Source organism: Pinus tabuliformis, chromosome 2_2 (assembly GCF_031772625.1).
Source record: "Pinus tabuliformis cultivar Carrire ecotype Pingquan chromosome 2_2, CPIR1, whole genome shotgun sequence".
In the NCBI taxonomy this organism is placed as follows: domain Eukaryota; kingdom Viridiplantae; phylum Streptophyta; class Pinopsida; order Pinales; family Pinaceae; genus Pinus; species Pinus tabuliformis.
In genome coordinates, this window is record NC_142300.1 from 1304568768 (window position 1) to 1304594702 (window position 25935).

The following is a 25935-nucleotide window of genomic DNA, read 5'->3' on the forward strand; positions in this document are numbered from 1 at the left end:
TTAAACTATGGAGGAGCTCCAATTTTTTTGGATAAAAAACAAAGTAATACCCGATCAAAGGAATAATCAAATGCATAATACCATGCTTGCGACAAGGATAATGATGATGATGATGATGATTAATGTCCATTGAGACCAATATGGTCTATTCGACCTTAAGAAAGAAGTGGTTAGTTGAGATTATTTAATATTTTATTCCTGTGATAAAAAAGAAGGGAAAGAAGCATTCTGAGGTCACTATAGTTCTCCTGACTCAGCAAGTCAAGGAGGATGGTAGGGGGGAAAATGTTATGGAAATGAGAAAAAATGTGAGTAAGGGTCAGGCGATCCAAGAGAAAGTTCTTTTCATCTTCAACTTTCTTAGTATTGCAAAGGAGGCATATTCTTTCGTTCCAAGGAATCTTGGGAATAGACCAACGTCTAGTTTCACTTTGGAGCTCATGGGAATTAGTTATGATCCTTGCAATATTCATTCACTTCTTAGAACCGGTTAATATAGAAAGGTAATTCTGGTGAGCAAGTGTTGGGTTGATTACTTCCTTATAGTACCTTAACTTTATTTTCCCCTCTAACTCCTTATCACTCCACAACTTATCCTTAAATTTGGAAGTAATGATGTTTCTAATATTGTCCTTGTTTCCCAAGAGGGTCTCCTCCCTTATCTCCCAACGGTTGAGCTAGGACTTGGCATCCTTATGCCACCCTTGCTTGAGCTAAAGGTGGTTTTGACTAGAGTTAGAAGCAATTTTGGGGAGCCTCTTGACTTCCATGTTGTAGAATTTCTTCTTATACATCAGATACCTAAACACGGTCATGCGTTCAATGGGGGAAAGGCTAGCCTCAATCAAGAGAATAGGGTAGGGAGTATTACCTTTAATCTTGAGGTTGTAGGTTATGAATTGCTTTTGGATCATTTCAATCTTTCTCCAAGAATATCTAGATAGACTACAACCCCACACCTCACATCCATATAAAATAACAAGGGTGACGAGAGCCTTGAAGAGGATTTTTTTTTACTCCAAACCCAAAGATCAGTCATCTTACAATTATTTTCAAGCTCATAGTAATCTTTCCAACCTCCTAAGATCTTTTTTTCAATGCTATGGTTCCAATTGAGCTAATAGTGAATGTTAATACATAAATATTTGTAAGAAGAAATGTTCTCTAAGTAATTTTTATCATAGATGAAATTGTCATAAGTGATCTTCTTGGATTTACTAATCATAACTTTAGTCTTATCAATGTTAACAGTCATACCCATGTTAATACAATAATCATGGAGGGGTTTAAGATCTTTGCCGAGATCGTTGGGACTCTTGGCAAGAAGAACGATATCATCGACATAAAGAAGAAGAGTAATGACTATACCAACAAGCTTGGGCCCCTCACATTTAACAACTTCTAAGCATTCCTCAAGCTTGTCAATGTAGATGCCAAAAAGGGTAGGGGATAGGGGACATCCTTGCTTAACACCGATGTTGAATTTAATGTTAGTAGACCAACCCTCAGTGGTCTTAAGCTTGGTAATAAAAATCTCGTATAATCTAATAACAACGACCCTTAACTTAAGATGAACCATTATTTCATCGAGCCTTTGCCATAGCTTTTCTTGAGGAACATTGTCAAAATATTTTCTAAATTCAACAAAACAGTAGAAGAGATTAGTATTACTTGGGGTGGGGGGAAACAAATTCAATGACGGTTCATCATAAATATAATCATAGGTCCTACAAACTACAACAAACTTCAACATGAATGTGTAAGGGTCCTCAAACGTTAGGCCATGGAAGTGTGGAAGAGAAATGGGGCTTATATTCTTCATATTGGCTTCCACATTGGTTTCTCGGATAGGGAAGAGTTCAGTCTGCTTATTCTCAAACATGTTTTAGATAATTGATGTATGTTCTTCCTCCCCTATGGGTTCTTCAAAGATTTCAGGTTGCTCACTTAAAGGATTGTCTAACTCCCCTATGGTTAGAGTGGAAATTTCACAATCACCAAAGAAGAGTGATGGTTGACTACTTGAACATGTGGGTTTTTTTGTAGAAACTTCCCTTCATTATCCTTACTCCTACGAGCCATGAAATATTTTGTGGTTTTTTTCCATTTTTTTTTTTTCAAGCCAAACATTGTTGATGCAAAAAAACAAAAAGATGAAAAAGAAAGGAAATTTCTAAGTAGAAACAACACCTACTTAGACACCTCCCTGAAAACAACGCTAAAAAGTAATGGTCCCCAATATTTTAACAAGAGTGTTGCAAATCCAAAGGCTACCAACTTTAATTATCAACTCGGGGTTCATACACACTTAAGAGATGATAGTGCTATATGCATAGTAGGTTAAGTTACCTTCAAGAAATGGAGCAGACCAAGACATACATAGACCAATCTATCAGCTAACTCAAAGAAGAAATTACATAAAAAGAGAGTTCTATTCTAATTGTAGGGATGGAAATATTATTGTAGTTGTAAAAGGAATGAAGATGCTACTAATCCAAATGTAAATTATAACCCTAATTGGAGGAATATAAATGCTATATTACTTGCAGAAATAGAAACATTAAAGGATATATTATTTTGCATTTGTAAGTCAAAATTTAATCATTGTGTTCAAAGATATTTTGTTTTAGTGAAAAACTTCACTAGGAATTTCATGCAACAACAAGAAAGTCTTCATTATATTTCAAATTCAGAAATCTGTCCTCTAACCCTAATTGTTGAATTTTGTTGCAGTGAAGAAAAGGTAGGTCTTAAGTGGTATTTGGTCCTACTAAATCATGGTTTCATAGCCTAGGGGACATTATTCAAGGCTAAGAGACTAAAATCAAGCTTTTGGAGAAAATATGGTCAAGTTTACACAGTGCTACGAGATTGCTATAGGAAGCTACAAGATTGTCATGTTTTGCTATAAGATTGGATCTATGAGAATTCTAAGCATGGAAAAGGTTATCTAAAGGTGGTAAAGGGTATATGAAGGTATATGAAGGATTTATGAAACTTTTTCCAAGCCTGACACCTCTCAGAGGCCCATCTTGCACAAAAACAAAGGCACACAGTGTCCTGCAATGATCCAAAAATTACTTTCGCTAGCACAATTTTGAGGGCGTTGTGAGGTGAGAAGGAAGAGGCTTATGATGGTAGGAGGAGTGAAGGATGAATATGCTGACCCTGCAAGCCACTAGTATTACCTTCACACCAAACAAATAACCCTTTTTGCAAATTGAAATGGATGCCAAACTGATAACCAAATTTCCACAAAATGAACTAAACAAGAAAGGATGAGTTAAATTTCATGAAACTTAGTAGAAATTATGAGTTGAATTTTATTAATAGAAAAATAAACTTTAACTTGTAGCATTCACATGACCTACATCAATGAAAGCTTAAAGAAGGTTGTGATTTAATCCCTAAGTATGAATAGAACAGAGCATGGAAAATAACATTAAACTAAGATCTAATAACTGCAAAGGAAAGTAACCACGTGTTTTTGGTTTTTTAATACATATTCCTAACCCAAATTTCCCACAATAGAGGTGGTAGATAGGCTTACACTAGTAACTTTTATAAGAAAATTTCTATCAAGAAAGAAAATAGTTTTTTCTAATAGAGGCAATTGCATGGGTAAAATACACAAAGAGAGGCTAGAGCCTCTGGGTTGGGCCCTAACCCAAGCGGACTCATCCCTCTAAGACAAACTCAAATGAGAGATAACAATGAGATTCTCATTGAGATAAAATAAATTTCACATACATCATGTAAAGGGAATGAAAATAACAATATCAAGCTCCTAGCTCTTAGTAATTCCTATCTGCTCCAAAAGTTCGAATCATATTGAGCCCTTAGGCTTATTCATTTATAAAAAAATGATTAAGGAGAAACCTCCTTGGAAAGAGGACTAACTCCCTCCAAAATATCTAAAAAGGTGGATCCTCGAAATTCCTTGACTGCATTGGCTGCTAGTAGATCCTCGTAGGCGAGTGATTTTAGGGATCAAGTTAGGTTGTATGTAAATAAATGGAGGGAACAAGCCTCCTACATCTCCTCCATATGCCTCCAACGTGACTCTTCATAGTAAATGCACTCAAAATCACTCTCTTTCTTTAACATTAGTGATAAGAACCAGTATTGTAGCAAGAATCCTTCAACTCCTCGGGCTACCAAATTTACTTCATCAACTCGAGGTTCGTACAAACTTGGAGGTGACAGTGTTGTATACATAAATAGATGAAATGGGTCCACTCGTTGTCACTGCTGAGCTAGCAATAGACCACTAGGGTTTCTCAAACCAACCTTCTATTGATTTAGAAGAAGTTTGATTACCAATGGAGAAAGGAGAATTTTACCCTAATCGAGGGAATTGAAATATTATCGACTACAGTAATGAAAGACTGAAATAAATGCTTAAAACACACCACTCATCTAGCTATTTGTTAAGATATCTTGCTTCAGAATAATTCTAAGCTAACACATGTGAAACCCTGACTAACCTAAGCATGTAATCTGATATAATCAAACACTTTACTGTTCTGCATATGAATGAACATAAAAACCTTTTTCTTTTTGTCTTTTTTTGTGAAAACATGAATGCTAATTCTTCTTGATTGTATGGAAGGTGGGTTAGGTGTGGAGAGAGATGGTTGTGAAGGGTCATATGGCTTGGGAGGCAAGTAGGGGTCTTCTCCTATCTTTCGTGATGCATTTCTCACGAATCGGCCTCAAAATAGGCCACTACAGGTCGTCCTACAAGATGCCCTAGTTCACCTACATGATCTCCTGTATTCCTACATGAACAGGCTGAAATCATAAGAAGTGATTTGGACAGTGGTATAGGGCTTAGGGAAGGTGAGTGATGGAAGTAATAAGGCAAGGAAGTGACTAGGCCTTCCTTAGAACTCAAACCCAAGTTTGTATGATGGTTAGATTTGCTCAACAAGCATGGCAAGTTGTTTTTATGAAATTGATAACTTGGTTTATGGACTTAGTGGCTCTTGGTGATCATGGATGGGTGAGGTTAGGCTGGGGCTGCTGAGATGAGGTCTTCTTGCAATATTGAAACTCCTGCAATACACACATCACTGACATTTACCCATAAATAATTTCAAAATAAGAAAGATTTCCAACAATATAAGAAAGCTGAATTTCATCATTCATTTTCCTAGTTCATGCATGGAAATGCTTGCATCCTATTGTGAAACACCATGGAATATAATACGAAGATGGAGATATCAGAAATAAAAACTGCAACCTATCCTTGAAAAATGAAAGATGCAAGGCCTAACTTGCAGAAAACCCTAAATTTCATAAGAAATCAGAATTCTATCTTTTTGGGGCTGAATGGTAGTTTTCCCTAAAACCATGATCCCTGAAGGGAGGAGTGAGGAAAGATCCACCTATTATCAGCCTTTTTGGTATTCCTTTATCTCTCTAAAGCTACTGCTAAATCTATGCACAAATGGAAGCAAACTAATCAAATTCACCAATACTTGCAATGAAACAATGCCAAAATCAACTCAACAAGTAATCTAAGAAATAACCTAAGCATACAAGTACAGTAAGAGGAACATCTGGTGCTAGGGTTGGGCCCTAATCCAAGAGCTTTAGCCCTCTGAGTCAACTCAGTGCTGGATCAATGAAATTCTCATTTTCATTAACATATCAAAAAATACATAACAAGGTTTTTCCACAATCCTTCAACTCGAAAGTGCTTAGTTATCTTGCATAAAAAACACGAATCCTAATGAGGCTCTAGGCCTCACTATTTATACAACTGAAGTTTCCAACAAATTCCTTAAATCTAGGGAGGCTTGGCTCCCAATCTCAAGATAAATTGGTTCTTAACTATCACTGGTTCGGCTGCTAATGATCCTTGTGACTCGACTTCCTGCAACTCTGAGCTGGTGTGATTTGATTAAGGGATCTTCAAATGAGTGAGGACTTAATGAAGGAGATCCATATCCTATAATCTCTCCTTCTTGTCTTATTCAATTTCCTATACTTTAATTAGCCATAATTTGCCATAATTTTCTCCCAAAAACCTGTAATCAATGCACATTAGACCACTAGACATAACATCTTACTTTTACTCATCTCATTAAGCAAAATATAATTAAAACATGTAAGAAATTATGAGAAGAGTTGATTTTAGTAATATTTGGAGGTGTATTAAGGTCCATACATTTACCTAATGATGAGCCTCATCATCACCCCCCCTATTGAAAGTGTTTCTCATCCTCTGAGCAACTTAATATATGTCCATGTCCTTCATTGCTCTGTTGGCTTCCCTGACATCCCATGCATCTGCTGTAGTCTCTTCTACCCGTGAATAAAATCTTGCCTTCCTCTCTATCTCTTACCACTTATTTCTTTCTTCTTATTCTTTCCTTCCTTCCAACATTCCTAAAAGCAATGGTGGACTGAGCCTCAAGCTAATCCAACTGACCTTCAATCTTGGTAGAGCCTTCTTATACATGGGGGTTCTATTTAGTGCCTCTCTCATTCTCTCAGGAGAATGATTTTCTCTGATTTTTAGGCCGTAAGGCAAGGTTTTCCATCTCCTTTGGAAAGCTTGCATGTTTTCATCTCCTAGAAATCTGAACATGTCTTCAAAGTGTGTGACTGCTTGTTCTTGTATAGAAAGGAAACTAGGTGCAAGCTTGGGATCATTTGCAATGAGGTTGTGGGCGCTGATGACAGCCATTGGGTTAGATTGTTTAGCGCTGATCATAAGGGGTTCTATCCCTTCTCTCGCCATTACCTTTTTCATATTTTTAGCTCTTGCCTCCTCATGATTCATCCATGATGCTAAGGACATCAATTGCAAGTCCCCTAGCTTGGGATTTGGGTCCCACACATTTAAATCTGTCAAGGCCAAGTTGTGTAGGTAAAACTCAGATATTTTTTCTCTATCTTCCAAGGTTCTTTGATCACAGAGATCAATGAATTTTCTATTGTCTTAGAAGGTCATAGTTCCTCTTTGTTCTAGGGTCTTTATTTGGAATTGTATCCATTGTTCCTTGAGATACAAGGCATAAGACTTTGCTGGCATCCTACACTAGATTGCCTCCAAGGATAAATTGGCCATAGTTTCCAACTGGCTTTCCCTTTCTTGTAGTTATCCCCCTTAGCTATGTGTTCTCTGCTTCTAATTGAGATTTCATCATTGCTTCTTTTTCCCTTGTGCTTCTCAGTTCTTTGTCCATCTCCTTCAATTTCTCCTCCATGTGGCCTACATCCTCCACCCCTTTTGATTTGGCAATTTGCATCCACCTATATGTCCTTGCCCTCTCTTTTTCAAGTTCAAAGAATATGGGAATGGAAAAATTTTGTGGGATTACCCTACCTCCTTCAATGAACTTGTAGTAGGAGCTGAGGTTTGGCTATGGACTAGGTTATATTAGTTCTTGGTCTTCTTTCTTTGTTTCTTGTTGAGTGATACCTTCCTGGTCCCTTTTCTGTGTTTCCTGTAGGATGACCTCTACTTCTTGTAGGTCTGTTTGTGTCTCCTATAGGAGACATTTTCCCTTTGCTGAGTCTGACCTTGTGACAGGCCTCCTAACGTAAGTGATTGGAGACTTGGAAGAGGCTTGTTCTGATGATCCTTCTCCTTGATTTTTTTCTAGAAGTGTTTCCTTTTCTTGCTGCTTTGGTGAATCCTTAATGACAATTGGAGTTTTAGTGGGGGTTTTAGGTCTCCCTTGTCTAATCCTAGTGCTCTTTATTGTCTTGATGTACAGTGGGGTTTGTCTTTTCCTCTTTCCCTTTGATTTGATAGGTGTACTTAGGGCAGTAAGAGCAGGGACTGCCTCTTTCTCTGTGGGCTCTAGGGATACCCTTGGTGATTCTTCTCCTTCTCTGCCTTGAGCTATAGACTTTGGCTCATCCTTCTGTCCTTTTTCCTCTTTTCCATTTTCCTTCTCATTTTCTTCTTTGTCTCCACCTTCCTCTTCTTCTTCTTCCTCTGTTTCCTCACTCTGTCCATTTGTCTCTTCTTTTGTTTCTTCCTTTGTCTCTTCTTCATTCTCCTCCTCCATTTCTTCTTCTTTTTCCTCCTTTGTTTCTTATTCATTCACCTCCTCTATCTCTTCTTCTTTTTCCTCCCCTATTTCTTCTCCCTTCTCACTAGCAGTGGGGATTTTTCATATTCAAGAGCTTGAATTTCTCCTTATGCCTGCATGTCTCTGAAGGTTGTCAATGCAATAGGGAGTCTTAAGTTTTGTAGAGCATCTTCAAGGATGAGTTTGATGAACCCATGATGGGCAAGTTGTTGATTTTTTCCATCCTACGCTTTGATGCTCATGTCTATGATTGATTATAGAAGAAAATGGGGTATACTCAATCTGTTTTGAGGAGGTGTGTTCTCTCCAAATCTCAGTTCTTGGAGGAGTTTGAAGTGGTATCCATACACCACATTGTATCTCCCTTCACATGATATGTATTTAATGAGGTGGTAACTGACTTCATTCCAAGGGTATGGAATGATTTCCCTTCTAACCCCATTTTTGTCCTCCATTGGCTCCTCTCCTTCCAAAAAGAATCTTTTCCTTGTAAGGGTGTTGTTACCCTTGTCTTCTTTTATCCATGGTAACCCTAAAGGGGGTGTAGTGATTCTTCTTATAAATTCAAGGGTAATTACTAATGATAAGCCTTTTACCACAATAGTGGCATTGGTCCTAGTGAGCGGTATGAGTGAGAGGGCAAATTCTCTGGCTACATCATCATCATATCCTCTCATCCTCTCAAAGAACCCCATCCATTGGTGCCTTGTGAAAATTTCCACTTCAAGAGGATGCTGGTGAATCCTTGTTGTGTTTGTGGGTTCTCTCTTGTTGAAACCTCCTGTCATCTTTCCTTGGTAATTGTGGAGGCTTGTGTGGATACAATTCAATAATTCTAGTAGGTGAGGGAGGTTTGAATGTTAACTTTTAGTGACATGCAATACAACTCTCCTATACTGCAATTTCCTTAATCAAATTAAGGATTTTTTCTTCTTTCAAATGGAAAATATGGAAGGTATAACTCCTACCTAACTTTGCTACGTTCTTGTGAGGATAAAATTTGATTTCTCCTCCCTTAGTGCCCACTGACAGTCTTGTAGGTTGATTCCTTTGTATCCTGTAGGCTTCCTGTAGGTTTCCTACATTGTAGATGCTGACTGTTTCTTGTAGGTGCTGCTTCAGGAAGGTCGAGAGAAACTTCTTCATTCGATGAATCCTTGAAGTTTCTTATGCTCTCTTTGTATGGGAATCAATGTTTTATTTCCATATATGGATGATCATGTGGGGTGGTGTGCTTGTTGTCCAAGTATGAGCACCTCCTTTTGGACTGTTGGTCCCACTATTTGTCCATCATTCCACCTTGCGTCATAATCATCTCCCACTCCTTTCCTCCGTAACTTAACAATTTTTGGCTTTATTCCCTTTTTCTCTTGACTTGACTTTCACCACGTGTGGAGTGGTCTAACTATTTTCTTCTCGTCGACTAGCCAAAGGTGGCTAAGTTAACTAGCCACCTTTACTTATAAAATAAACTCTCACATAATCCTACAGTTTTTATCATATCGTACTAACGAGAGAGAATGAGTAAGATGAAATACTTGTGGGTTATATGCTTGAATGATGATGCATGCTGGAGAGTGATGCCTCTTTGCTGTGTTTTTGCTGCATAATTTTATGTGTATTTGCCTCTTTTGATGCTTGTTTCTTTTGATGTGCAAGTGCTGGAGAGTGATGCTGGTGATCTTTTCACCATTTCCGAGCTCTGGAGGAGCTTGTTCATCCTTGGAGTCCTTTTTCTGAAGATGGCTTCAAACTGTGTGGTTTCCTTTGTGGGATAGGCTGCTACAGGATTTCCTACAGGATACCTACAAGATGTCCTGTAGTTGCCTCTTCCCTAAACTTTCATACTTTTTTCTCAACTCTGAAGCATGAGGGATGTTGAAATGAGTGGAGAAGGGTGATAGGGAATGGTAGGTGAGAGATGTTGTCTTTAGGTATTGTTCCTCTTTTCCTCTTCTCTCTCTCTTTTGTTTGTTTTTTACTTTTTGTAATCTCCTTTTTTTTAATTGATTTCTTTGATGGATGCAGGGGTGACATGGTGATGAAAGGAGTGGCTATGATGTGGTGGAGTAAATGTTTTTTCATCCAGACATAGGATTGTGTCATCCCCTTGCTCTCGGACTACCTTTCTTGGGATTTTCAAGGTCACTGTAATTCCTACAGGAAACTCCTATAGGTTTATCAAGAATCTTGTAGAAAACACAGAGTTTGTGTAAAATGAGCTAGAGGGGTTTATAAGTGGAAGAATAGGTGAATAGTGGAAGATATGATATGTTTGGATTGAAACATGGCTTGTAGGTCCTTCTGTCCCTCTCATGCTATGCTTATCCTCCTCTTGCTGACCTGCAAAACAAAATTTCCATTTTTTTAATGCTTTCTCTTCTTTTTTTTTTTTCTCCTTTTTTTTTTTACAACAACTAGTCTGCCCCGAAGGAGGTTTTCATTCTGGTTTCTTGCCCTGGGTGCCTCAAAAGAGGTTTTCACCCAGAGATATTTTTATTTTTCCTGTTATTTTTAAAACACCGTCGGGTTGCCTCAAGCGGTTTTCAACCCAACAGTGGGACTCAGGCACCTCATGGAGGTTTTCACCTGAGTCTCTTTATTTTTTTTTTGTTTTTTTGTTTTTTTTTTTTCTATTCAGGGACTTGGTGGGGTGGAATTTGGGAATTTCTCTACCACCATCATTGTCTTGCTGATGTTATTGATGAATTCTTGCTTTGACAAGGGCTTATTGTAGATATTTAATCTATACTCATTAACAAGCAAAGGGATAGCCTCTGCATAAATGGTTCCTATCTATACAACACCATTGTCATGACACTTTTCTATTACATAAGGCCTTAACCATATAGTCCCTAAATTACCTTTAAAATCATTGTACAAAGAATCAGACAAAAAATACCAATCACCTTCTTGAAATTGTTTGTCCTTTATATTCTTGTGATGCCAGATTTTGCTCTGAACTTGAGTCACCTCTGTGTGCATGAGGGCCTACATCCTAAATTCATCTAACCCATTCAGCGGGAGAAATCTTTCTTGTTGTGACCTGGTGAGATCTAGATCTAGTTGTGCTGCCATTCTTAAGCTGTTGTATTCAAATTCAATGGATAACAGGGCTTTCTTCCCTTAGACCAGCTCATAACGAGTGAACCTAGTGGTGGTCTTTGAGGTGGTATTGTAGGCCCAGGTGGCCTCAACTAATCTGTGTGCCCAATCCTTTCTGTTGTTGTTAATCACATTGGTCAGAATGCCTTCCAATGCTTTGTTGGTTACCTCCACTTGCCCATTAGCCTGTGGGTGGTAAGGAGTGGATGTTTTGTGCTTGATCTTGTGCTCGCTTAACAAATTCTCAATCATATGAGATGTAAATTGGCTACCTTGATCAGTGACCAATTATCTAGGGTACCCAAACTTATAAAACACATTTTCCCTTAAGAATTTAGCCACCTTTTCTTTTGTTGCTACTTTGATGGCTTTGGCTTCAGCCCACTTGGTTAAGTATTCAGTGCACACAATGATGTACTGCTTCTGTTTGGATGGAGGGTCAATGGGCCCGATGAAATCCATGCCCCACTTGTCAAATGGCTTGAAAGTCTCTTGAGGTTGTAGAGGAATTTCATCCCTTGGGGTAGGTTTCCCTATCCTTTGGCACTGCTCAAACTGACTGGTATACCCCCTCACATCTTGGTGAAGAGTGGGCCAATAATAACCAGCTTGTAGTACCTTGAATGTTGTTCTTTTGGCTGTGAAGTGACATCCACAAGGCCCATCATGATAGGAAAAAAGGATGTCAAAGACTTCCTCCTCCTTGACACATCTTCTTAGAATTTGATTCGGGCCTAGCTTGAAGAGGTTTCCCCCAATCCAAGTGAATGGGATGCTCTTCCTTATGATCTTGGTCTTTTCCTTGGAGGACAAGTTTGGTGGAAACTGTGCAGACACCAAGGAATTTTCTATGTCAACAAATCATGGAGAGGGAACTAAAATGGCTAATAAGTGTTCATATGGTAACTGATCATCAACCATTCCTTCCTCCCCTACAGGTAAAGTCAATTTGGATATAAAAATCTGAAACAACATTCTCCTTACCAAGCTTATCAATAATAGTTAATTCAGACTGTTGCAATAAAAGTAACCATCTAATAATCCAGGCATTTACATCAAGTTTATTCATCAAGTATTTAATTGTAGCATGATCAGTATGCACAAATGTTTGGTAACTAGTAATGTAATGCCTAAATTTATTCAATGAATGCATAACAACTAGGAGCTCTTTTTCAGTCACTGTGTAGTTCGGCTCGGTTTTTCACAGATTCTTACTGATGAAGTAAATTTCGTAAGGTAGCTTGTTATCTATCTGGCCTAGAGCTACTCTTATGGCTTTGTGAGAGACATTGACATGTATATGGAAAGGAAGAGCCCGATTTGGGCCTCAGAGAATATGTACAGTAGTCAACTTGTCCTTTAGGGTGTCCAAGGCTTCTTGACAACTTTTTGACCATAAAAATTCAGAGTCTTTGGCAAATACCCAAATAAAGGAGAAGCTAACTTGCTGAAATATTTTGTAAATCTCCTATAGTACCTAGATAAACCTAAAAAAATTATGATATCCCTCTATTTTTACAGAGTTGGGACCCTTTTTATGATGGCTATTTGATTTGGGTATACCTGTAGTCCTTCCTAGGATATTGAGTGACCTGGAATAGTCCCCGTAGTCATCAAGAACTAAAAATTTTCAGGACTAAGGGATAAGTTCATTTCAATGCATTTTTTCAGCACCTTACCCAGGTTAGATAGAGGCTCCTGGAAATCACACCCATAGGGTGTAAAGTCATCCATATAAATTTCTACTACATCATGGACTATCTTGGCAAAGATACTCAAGAATGCCCTCTGGAAAGTGATAGTGGCATTGTATAGACCAAAAGGAAGGACCTTATAAGCGAAAGTAACCAAAGGATAGGTGAAGGTATTTTTATCCTGGTCCTCTGGGCTAATATGGATTTGATTGTACCCCCTAAACCCATCTAAGAAAGAGAAAAACTTTTTCCCTGCCAGGTCATCTAACACTTGGTCAATGAAAGGTAGAGGGAAATGGTCCTTCTTTGTTGCTTTGTTTAACTCTCTGTAATCAACACAAATCCTCCACTTTCAATTTTTCTTTGGAACCAGCACCAAAGGAGACACCCATTCACTGCTTGAGATAGGGTAGATGAATCTTGCATCCAGCAGCTTTTGCAATTCTTCTTTGACTATATCTTTGAGAGTTGGATTCATTCTCCTTTGGGGTTGTCGGACTGGTTTGCAACCTTATTTGATATAAATGTGGTGAGTACACACCAAGGGGTGCACTCCCTTCATCTCTTTGTAATTCCAAGCAAAGGAATCCAAATTCTTCCTTAGCATGTTACATAACTCTTCTTCTTGGTGTACAGAAAGAGGGGTTGATTTTCAGGGTTCTTTTAGCGAATTCTATTGTCTTCACACGAGTAGGGTTTGAATCAACTAAGAATAGATCAATCTAATGGTTTCTCTTGGTTTCCTTCACTACTTCCTGTAGAGACAAGGCGTTGGGAGTTTGATTTTGGAGGATGTGTTCAATCAAATCATATTCATCAGGCTATCCTCCTTCCATGGCAGTTTCTAGGGTATAGAGGTGGGCGGAGTAGACTTCATCTTCTTCCTCCTCTTCTAGCCGTAAAGGTAAATCATGTTCTAAAGATGGTTGAGCAGGAGGATACAAGACCAACTGCTTGGATAGATATTCATTTTTAATAGTCATGTTTCCAGCCATGCAATTGATGTAGGCATCGACATTGGCTAACCAAGGTATCCCAAGTATAAGAGGATAACCAATAAACTTGGGCTTAGGCTAGAGAACTAGGAAGTCTGCAGGGTACTCCTAGAAGTCAATGGAGACCATCACATCCTCAAAAATCCCCTCAGGGGCTACTGTGGATTGGTTTGCAAGCTGCAACACTGTCGTGGTCTTTCTTAATGACCCCTGGAGATTGAGCTTGAGCATGGTGTCCTTAGTCACTACATTAATGGCAGCCCCAAGATCAATCAAGGTATGTGGGACAATGGTGCCATTAATATGCACATCTATTATAGGGCTTCGAGGGTCTAAATACTTTGGGAAAATCACCCTCCCCAACATTAAGTCGAACAACTGTCCAATGACATTAATGGTAGGGGTGTCTCCTTTTTGCCTCCCTGGATGTTTGAAACACTTCTCTTTAATTAGTTTGTTGTAAATAGGTACCTCCTTAATGGCTTGGAGAAGTTGGATCTTGACACATAGATTTTTCAATTCACCCAGAAGTTCATTCTCTTCTCGGGTGGGCTAGATTGGATGAGTTAATCTTTCAAGAAAGGGTGGGGGATTCACTCTAGGCATACTTTCTTCTCTTTCCTCCTCATTCTCCCTGGATGGAGATGGAGGTTGGTTATTCAGAAGTACTCTCCCAGACCTCATGTTGATTTCTAGAATTTCCACAGCATAAGTAGGGTAGGATGTTTCTCCACTATAGACCTATTGTGCCTGTCTGTTGTTTGGGTTCAAATTTGGTTGGGCAGGAATTTGAGGTTGTTTAGGTGGAGCATGGTGTAAAAGTTGTGGTTGAGTAGGAGGTGAAGGCAATAAAGTTGGAGCATTTTTGTATGGGGGCCTCCACCCCTGGCATGGTGCATTCCACTGAGGTTGTGGAGGAGTATATGGTTGAAATGGATGGTTGGTCGGCTGGGAATGGCACTGAGGTGCAAAAGACCAGGGAGAAGGTGTAGATCAAGAGGGATGAGCAGGGGGGGCCCAATAGGGAATGTATGTTTTTTGGTTAGTGTTTTAACATGCATAGGATGACCCTTGCATGCCTTGTTGGTATGGTCAAGGCCCATGAGGCCTCCTTTGATTTATGTAGCAGAGATGTTCAGTCACCCCTTCAGTTCCCTGATACACAAATTTTGTCTAGGTAGAGAAGCGCACTTGTTTGTGGAGTGGTTTTTTTCACATACCGAGCATATTTCTATCAGGTTTAATGGACATTCTGTTATGAAACCAGCTCACAAAAATATAGAAAAAGATAGTTGAACGCCTTAGAATTTAGCCTCTTCGAGGGGCAACCTCCTTTACATTACACAAATGAAAAATTATTGGATGATTCAAATCACAAAACCTTCTTTATATATATAGGAGTCTAAGGAGTCACAATATAACCCAGCCAACCTAACAATAATAATATAAAGCCACAAAAATAACAATAGAGGGATTCTATGGGGCACAGTAATAACAATGTGGGGATAATAGGGGCACAATAATATTAATAAGGGATACAACTACAATATTAATGGGGTAATCACTAGTATTATAAGGACCTAACATGCCCCTCTCCTTCAAAAAGGTGTTGTCCTCAATGCTTGAGTAGTTCTGGATGCTTCTATATAAAATTCTCATCCTCCCATGCGGAATCTGAAGCGGATAAGTTCTTCCACTTGATGAGAAACTCAGAAATTGATCGATTTCGTAGCTTTCATGTTCTTGTTTCTGTGACTGCTTCCGGTTCCAATATAATTTTTCCTTCCTCGTCAAGTTCTGGCAATATTGTTTGAACTGGGAGCTTGTCACCTATAACCTTCATTAAACATGAAACATGGAAAACTGGGTGCACTTGAGAAGCTGCAGGAAGCTCCAATTTGTATACCATCATACCAATCTTTTGCAACACCTTGTACGAACCATAATAGTTTGGTGATAATATATTATCCTTCTTAGCTTGCTTGAGGGACATTTGTTTATATGGTTGTAGCCGTAGGAATACCTAATCACCTACATCAAAACTTATTTCACTATGATGTTGATCTACCTATTGTTTCATTCTATTCCTGTGCCAACACGAGGTTATCCTTTAAGCGTTGGAGGACTTGTAGTTGATGTTCGATGTGATGTTCCACTGCTTGAACCTTAGAATTTTCTCTTAAATATGATGTGATGGATGGTGGCTGATATCCATAAAGTGCCATAAATGGGGTCATTTTTGTTGTTGTATGGAAGGAAGTGTTATACCACCATTCAGCCAGAGGAAACCATTTGACCCATTGTGTCTATTTATCAGATACAAAGAAACGAAGATATCCTTCCAAACATTTGTTTACTATCTCGGTTTTCCCATCAGATTGAGGATGATAAGATGAGCTATGAGCTAACTGAGTACCAAGACAAGAAAACAATTTTGTCCAAAAATTTCCAGTGAAAATGGGATCTCTATCACTTACAATAATCTTTGGATTTCCATGTAGCTTTTGAATTGTTTCCATAAATGCAATAGAAACTGTATTGGCTTTAAATGGATGTGATAATGCACAAAAGTGTGCATACTTCGTAAGTCTGTCAACTACCACCATGATGACACTCTTTCCCTCAGAATTTGGTAAACCTGTGATAAAATCCATTGAAACCTCCTCCCAACATTGGCTTGGAATGGATAAAGGTTGTAATAGACCTAGGGTCTTAATTGTTTCCACTTTATTTTTTTGGAAAACCAAACATTCCGCCACAAACTTTTGAATATCCGATTTAAGGCCATCCCAAAAAAATTCCTTCTTAACCCTGTGGTAATTTTAAAAAAATCCTAAGTGCCCTCCTAAGGGAGAAGTGTGCAATTCCATAAGAATTTTTTGTTTGAGTTGGAAATTCTTACAGAGGTATAAGCGATCTTTGTACCTGTTGTGCCCTACAACAACCCCACATTTCATATCATTCTTATTTTCAAAAATTAACATATGGAATGGGTCCCTTTTAAAAATTTTGGCATCAATGCTTGTATGTTCAAAATAGGCCGCATAATCAAATGAGTTGTCATATATTTAAGCCTTTTTGGGACATCAATGTTTCAAATAATAAATAATATTTTGTTATTTCGATAAAGCAATCGCAAGATCGCATATCGCAACAACATGAGAGATGCATTTAAATGGCATATTGGTCTCCGCCGATGCGATATCGCTATCGGCGATCGGCAATGTTACATGCACACCACTAACGGCACATAACTCATGTCCCGACGCGACGCGATGTCGGCGATCGGCTATCGGTGATACCTCATGCGAAACCACTTCACGATTTAAATCCTGACCCGATGCGATATCGCTATCGGCCGTCGGCAGAATTCCACATACTTCGGTGAGGCGCCCGGTTCCTACCCCCGATGCGATGCGATATCGCAATCGGTGACCCCAAACCATTGTATATGCACCTACCTCTGTTCCCATGCGCTAGCCCGATGCGATATCGCTTATCAGCTGTCGGCACGATCTTTTGGTAATAATTGTGCAGCACCTATTCCCCGAAGCAATGTGATATCTCTCATCAGTGGTCGGCAGTCTTAAAAGCCATCACTCAAAGCTTTAATTTTATATTCATATCCGATTGATAAAGTGCGAATCCCAAAATGCCGTTAATGCAAGGGATAAGGTAATGTGTGTGTATTTAAAATATTTTACCCCTTTGATTAATGAACACCTGCGTTTAACCATCAGAATATCTGTAGCACGCTTAAGTGAGTCATTCACCCAGATAACGGTATAATCATCACATTTAATGGGTAGCAGACCTCAAATCACCATTAATTGCATCTGCAATATCCTCTCAGCAATTGGATCCGCAGCCACTTTTGGAAATTAATCTTGGCACGCTTCAAATGATATATCTATCCCTCTGTGTAGCGTCATTGTTATTATGTTATTACGATTTCTCTTGCAATTGTGTAGAATTCGTCTTTTGAGAGAAGCTCAAGTATGATGGGAAAAAGATCCAAGAGGGCTACGGGCTCTACGGTTACACCTGTAGCAGGTCAAGCTGCTGCAAATAGCAAGAAAGGCCTCGTTTCAGACACTACATGCACTGGTCTTAACAAGACTACATGGCAAGGCACATATAATTTGCTAGAAGCTGAGCAACCAAAAGTTTCAGGGATAGTGGCTACTGCAGACCCATTCAAAAAGTCTGATGCAACTCTTAAAGAGTTGGCTGATTCCTTTCTTCACAGAATAGCGGCCAGAGAACAAGTCCTTCCCTACACTGATGTAGTGCGATGGGCAATTGAGGAAATTCCAATCGTTGACAGAACGTTCCACACAAGAGATGGAAGGATTTTCGGGTCTTTCAAGTCAGAGCACCTGAGGGAAATGTATCATTTGCCCGAGCCAGAGAAAATCTACAACAAAGACTTCGTGGAGAAGTTTGCAGCTGAAAATGAAGTGCCATCCGAGCCCATTCGGGATTGGAGGCAGAACCCGGCCAAACACAAGCACGAAAGCTCGGGTAAGTACTCCGTCGATTCCTTGGCTTCTCCCTATTGCTATGCGGGAATTATGATGTGTAGGCTATGGGGATTACATGATTCTGCCAATTTTGATATAGAGATGGTTCCCCTAATGGAAGCAGCTGTTAATGGTTTTATCATGGATTGGGCCACCATTCTTTCTGATAAATTGACTATAGCTGTTCGGGATTTTAGAGCTAAATCTGTGGTCACCGAAAGGAAAATCCCTCCATTTTATTATAGTGCCTACATTATGGACACATTGTGTTTTAACTCTGAGTTTCCCATTCTCGGTTGGAGATGGACCAGCCAAGACCCTTTGCCCATTCATTTGTATCATCGGAAATTGTGGAAGTCCTCTTACAAGGACCATTTGTATCAAATTTGCAATGGTTTTATGCTTCCCATTCATTACTCCATTTTTGACCGGCCTATTCCTAAAATCTCCTATCTCGCTTCTTTCGACTTACCAGTTGTAGCAGGTTGGTTTGGAGAAGAACATTTTACCTATATTAGGGTTTATGGAAGCCAAGCCAAACCACATGTTCTCCCTCTATATGTTCCAGATAAATTGTTAGCCCAAGAGATCTCCTACCAGATCATGGCCGAGAGTGTCACTCAAACTCTCAAGAAAGAGAAAAAGAGGGGCTGGCCCCCTTTTCCCTTGAGGATGGGTGTTTTTACTCTACATAATATTCAACATGCAGAAAAGGAGGCAACAAAGATGCAAGCTTTATCCCTGCCCACTATGCCAGCCAGACTCTATGATCCACATAAAACTGCCTACAATGCCTTAGAACAGGCCAAATTGACCAAGATTGACCATCAAGAGGACGAGTTTGATGACCTGTTCGTAGTTGCTGATTCAATAGGCCAAACCAAGCAGCTTGCCAAGATGAGATACAATGATGAAAATTTAATCTAATTCAATAAACTTAGGGAGCAGAGGTTGCAAACTCTGCCCCTAGATTTATTGTCGTTAACCACAGCATCCTCCTCAAGCGAGCCAGGTCAGAAACAGACGAGCCAACCTCCTCTTATAAATAAAGAACAAAAGAAACAACAGGAAGAAAGGCAAGAGAAGCAGCAGGCAGAGAAGCAGAGAAAGGAGCAAATGGATAAGCAGCAGAAAGAGCAGAAGGAACAAGAACAGAGAAAGCAGAAGCAGATGGAGGAATAGCGGAAGAAAGAAGAAGAAGAGAAACAATGGAAAGAACTGGTAGATAGGCAGAAAAAGGAATTAGCAGATAAGCAAAGAAGAGAGCAAGAAGAGAAACAGAGAAAGGAGTCAGACGAACATCGACAGAAAGAGTTGGAGGAGCAAAAGAGGTTGGAACAAGAAAAGGAGAAGAGTAAATCCCAGACCTCCATAGATCCTGAATTGCTGAAACAATGGAATCAATTCGATTCCATTATCAGTGGAAAAGAAGGCTCCAAAGACACACCAGACACCACTTCTTCTTAGGTTCTAAGTGGAACCAGCGGCCCACCCATTTCAAAGGAGCTCGAAGTAATCACCAAAGACCCTTCCAATCAGATTGTGCTCCAGGTGGAAGATATTCCTCCCCTGGACGTTTTCTACAGCCCTAGGCACAAAGCGGTTGTTAAGCGCTCAAGGAAGAGACGAAGGCTTGATCAACCTTCCGTCTTTCCTGAGCAGACAATTACGGGGAATGTAGTCTGGAAGGAAGAATTGGACCCCTCCAATGATCAAACCAAGCTATCACAGTATGCTGGAGCTTATTCTGCAGTGACTATTGATAAAGCATCGGAGGTAAGTCTTTTGTTAAAGACTAAGGACCAGGAAATTTGTGCATTGCAAGCAGAAGTAGCTGAAGTGTGAAACAAGGCAGCACAGGTAGAAGAGCAGTTGCTGGCACAACAACAAGCAAACAATGTATTAACCCAGCAACTGCAGACTGAAAAACAGAAGATTGACCAGAGCGCAATCCAGAAGCAGAAAGAGTTAACAGAGGCATTGGCACAATTGAGAGCGGCAAATGAGCAAATGACGAAGTCAAATGATGAGAAAATCGCCCAACTGTTAGCACAGCTAGAAGGTATCAAGGGCACCAAGAAAGTCGAAGACTTCAGAGCAGAGGCAGCTCAAATAAATAATGCATTAATCTCTCAGGTTAGACTCTTGTGCCAACAACTAACTGAGGCTGAGCCATTATGTGAAGTATCTACAGCAATATGTCAGCAAATTGAAAAAGCCAGAAATGAGCTAGATCAGACCGAAGAAACCATAACTTCATATCTTGATTGGCAAGATACTGATGTGGGGAAAGAAGCAAAATTGCCTAGGATCTATGAGCCATTCAAAGACATACTCTTCACACAATCGAACACTCAGATGATGAAAGCGGAAAGGGCAGCTTCAAGGTGTAAAATGATTGCCAACAATATGATTGATTTGGTCAACAATACACTTTATTGGGCCAACATGATCTCTCAGTGTACACTTGGAAGTATAACCACGGCGAACATAATTGAACAAACAAGTTATCATGGACTGGAGGAAAAGAGAAAGTTAATCGCTGGAGTAAATACTTTAACTTCCGACGCATATTGGCACTTTCTAATCAAGCCGCACACTCAAAGGTCAGCTCTTAAGTGTTTAACAGATGCTCTCAAGTGCCTGATCCCCGACTTTCAGGATGCCACATATGATGCCCAGCTCACGTCGCGTCTCAACACTCCACCGGAAGTACAGACCATGCTTGCGATATGTCAGTTGAGGTTTAAAGGCAAAGAGCCCACCGAATGAAGCATTGCTGCCGACTGCCAGATTCCCAAGAAAAATGGAGAAATATTTATTGATGCCAATTTCATAGTTTTTTAGTTTTTCTTAGATATTTAGATTAGATTAGTATTTATAGACCCTTTCATTGTTTTGGAAAGGGTCGTAAAATTTTGTAATAGACTTAAAGGCTGAAGTTTGCACTACTGTGCTTCAGCCTATATTCTTTTGTGAAACTCGACCGATAGTCCTTTATTTGACGAGAAGGCTGTTTTATGCATTTGTGCACTATTGTCTCTTGTTTGGAATGCTTTCTGGTTTGAAGGAAGGACTGTGACATAGCGATTTATATAATGGATTGTTGAGCAGCTTACATGGTACTTTTATCTGCATCTGTCCTCTTTCTTTTCATATGAATTGCTGTGTTATTATCTTTTGCTATTGCTGAATACATGTATGCGCTATAACAACAAATCTTCATTTCATTCCACTATTGGATGTTTTGTGATATGCCTTTCTTTTAATCATGCATGTAGCAATGATATGAATGACAATGTGTAGTAATTCGCTATTATCGCTCTGCATAACTAATTATGCAGAGCAATCTTAAATGGTTTAAACGTCTATGCTTTAGTGTTAGAGTCATCTATATGCCTGCCTTAAAGCATAGATTATCAAACGCTACGCTTTGAAAGATTGATAAGTCCCGGGATTAGAGTATTAGATTATATATTTTGCTGATAGTTTTAGTTATTCGCTTATCACTATCCTACCTCATAAGCTACTCATCCATCCCACTTTTATCTATTATTGGGAAACTGGTCCCATTATCCCCAGTCGGAGCCACTATTCCAAACGGAAAAGGAGCTGCTTTCAAGGTTTCGGACCGGGTGGTTTCCCCTTTGTTGTGGCAGCGATTTTCGAGGCCTCAACAGTACCATAATGAATCATTTTTCTAGCTAAATGTATCATATGTACTAGAATCTTGTTGTAACTTTCGAATAAGTTCCCACACTTCTTCATCATTCTTCCATTCCTCCCTCGCTTTGTTTATCCAATCTGGTTGGATAATAGAAATGGCGCACACTAATGCTTCCACATCCTCATCCTTTCTTGAGAGTGCATCTGCCACCACATTTTGCTTCCCTTTTTTGTAGATGATTTCAAAGTGATAACCCAACATCTTTGTGACCCACTTTCGTTGCTCTTTAGAGGATAATCTTTGTTCTCAAAAGTATTTAATCCTATCATGATCCGTTTTTATCTTGAAGTGTCTTCCGATTAGGTAGGGTCGCCATTTCTTAAGTGCATGTTGTATTTCCAACATTTCCTTCTCATAAATAGCCTTGTGTAAAAACTTTCCCTTGATTGGACGACTTTCAAAAGCAATGGGTCTTTCATGTTGCATTAAAACAACACCAATTCCATTTCCTGAAGCATCACATTCCACAATAAAGGTTTTTGTGAAGTCTGGTGTAGCTAAGACCGGTGCTTGGCACATTGCCTCTTTAAGATGTTCGAAGGCCTTTGTTGCTTCTAGAGTCCATGAAAATGCATCTTTCTTCAATAATGTTGTTAGAGGTGCTGCTATTCTCCCATAATTCCTAACAAACTTGTGATAATACCCTATCAACCCAAGAAATCCTCGCAGATGCTTTATGGATGTGGGGATTTTCCATTCCTTAATGGCTTTAATTTTGCTAGGGTCTACCTTAACTCCTTCATGAGATACAATATGACCCAGATATTCCACCTCTTGTACTCCAAAGAAACATTTGGATCTTTTTGCATATAATTATTTCTCCTCCAATAGTTGTAGCACCTTGTCAACATGTTCAACATGATCCTTCCGAGACTTGCTGTAGATTAGTATATCATCAAAAAATACTAACACAAATTTTCTAAGGAAGGGTTTGAAAATGGAATTCATCAAACCATGAAATGTAGAAGGTGCATTGGTAAGGCCAAAAGGCATGACCAAAAATTCATAATGACCCTCATGAGTTCTAAATGCTTTTTTCAGAATGTCTTCAGTTTTCATTCTAATTTGATGATATCATGAATGAAGATCCAACTTGGTGAAGTAAATTGATCCATGCAATTCATCAAGTAATTCATCAATGACAGGAATGGGAAACTTATCTTTAATAGTGAGCTTGTTGAGTTCCCTATAATCCGGACACATGCGCCATGATCCATCCTTATTGTGTACCAATATTACTGGAGCAGAGAAAGAACTTTGAGTAGGTCGAATTATATCAGCCTCTAGCATTTCTGCAACCATACGTTCAATTTCACTCTTTTGGGCATAGGGATATTTGTACGGCCTGATGTTTGGAGGAACACTTCTTGGAATCAGATGAATAGCATGATCATGATCACGAATAGGTGGGAGACCTTTCGGAGTCTCAAATACCTTGGAATGATTATCCAAGACTTTTTGGAGATCTAGAGAAATAGATGATTCTTATATGGAAACATCTAGTGAACATAATTGTGCAATTACACCTCTTTGTTGCTTTTTTAGAAGCTTTGTCATACCGTTAGAGCTGATTATCTTTCCTGGTTTCCCTGCAATACCCCTTAATTCAACTTCCTTTCCTTCCGCAGAAAATTTCATGAAAAGTTCCTGAAAATTAAAAGCTATTGTACCCAAGGATTGTAGCCATTGGACTCCTGGTACAACATCAACACCTCCCATTGGAATGGAAAGCATTGGGCTAGTCAATACATATTTTCCCATGGATAGCTTGATATTATGGCACTTTCGAAAGAAATTTATCGTTCCTCCATTTGCAATCATCACTTGGCACTCTGGTGCTGGATATAGGAAGCAATTCAGTTTTTTTGCTATCTTACAATGAATAAAATTGTGGGTACTTCCTGAATCAATCAACACTATTACCTTTTTCTTCTTGATTTGTCCTTCTATATTGATGGTTTGAGGAGTGGTAATTCCAGCCATTGCATTACAAGATATGGTCAGATTCATTTCTTCTTTATCTAGGCTTTGTTCATGGAGTATATCCTCTTCTTTTGACCTTTCTTGCTCGTTTTCTTCTTCCTCTTCACAATCTATGTAGAATAATTTCTTCTCAGCACACTTATGACCTTTAGTGTATTTTCTATCACAACTGTAACAAAGCCCTTTTGCTCTTTTTTCTTCCAATTGTTGTGGTGTTAACCTTATAGGTTGTGGAAGACTAGGGGCAACAACACTTCCATCTTTATAGTTGTGAGTGGTATGCTTCCTGGTTGCCATAATTTTGCTTTCCATTTTTCTTGCTAACCTGAATGCCTTCTCTAATGAATCAGGTTCCCAAAGGTGAACATAATGTTGGATATTATCCTTTAAAGTCCCTATGAACACATCAATCCTATGCTCCTCTGGAATATTTTTTACCCTTATGTTCAATTTTTGGAACTCCTCAATGTGCTCCATTATTGAACCCTTTTGTTTGAGAGTTATCAATTGGCTAAAAAAAGTGTTGCTTTTTGTATCCTCATAATGTGCTGTCAATTCTTCCGTAAAAATTGCCCAAGTGATAATTTATTTATGAGAGCAAAGCCATTGATACCATACAAACTGATTTGGTTCCAAATATAAAGTTGCAATACATAAACTTTGTGTGTTTTGCACATTATTGAGATCGAAAAATTGCTCCATCTGTAATATCCATGTTGTGGTATCCTTGTCATCAAACTTCCTCATATCGATTTTTGGAATATGGTGGGTCTTTGACTCAACATTAGAGTCTATGAAATCATGATTAACATTTCTTTTGTTCTCATCATGAGTTTCCTTTACTACCCTTTCACCATTAGTAAGCATTTCTTGTAGAAACTTTGTTAAATATGTCTTCAAATTTGTCTTCAAATCTTCCATGCCTGTCTTCAAATCTGTCTTCAAATCTATCTTCAAATCGTCCATCATAGCTTCCACATCATTCATCTTAGCTTCCACGCCTTTCTTCAAACAATCCATCTTAGCTTCTATGCCTTTCTTTAAACCATCCATCTTAGCTTCTACATCTTTCTTTAAACCATCCATCTTAGATTCTGTTCCTTTTTGTGCAAGTGACACTTGTTACACTTGGTCTCGTAATTTTGATATATCATGTTGCATTTCTTCCTCTTCTAAAGCTTTCATGTTGCTTACTAGGTGTTTGCATTTTATTTCCTTGGGGCATCAATTACCGATAATAATGCTTTACTATGCCCTTTGAATTCCTTGAAACTAATTTTTCAAACCAAGCTTGTGCAAAAATAAAAAATAAAACTACACACCTTTTTCCACTTTGTAGGAGCTTGATATTGAATCTGATGTATCTCTATAATTTCATATCATCTAGTTCTAAAAATACGATCTGCATTAGCCCTCTACTTCCTCTTTCCAATGCCACCAGTCTAATCCAAATTGGATTCTCTAGGGAAGAGTTATGCCACATCTCCCATAGTGACCTAATTATAGACTAGTTCAGTAGGGCGAACTTGTACGACATGCCACGAGTCACTGTTTCGATCTTTGGATCTGAAAAATATATACAAGAAACTACAGTCCGTCCTCTTTTTGTACCTTCTTACGAAATTTCAATCTGATGCTTGGAGAGAAAGTTATGACGATTTTCCCCAGGTCACCTATTTGGAATGTAATTCAGGAGTCTGCAAAAAGACCAACTTCCTCAGATCATATCTCTGCAAATATAGTGCGAAAAGCTCTAAAATTTGGACCCAAGGTTCAGTGCGATTTCATCTCAAATGGGTTTTTTTTTTTTTAGCTTCTGAAACGTCGCAGAAAAAAAGTTATAGCGAAAATGCC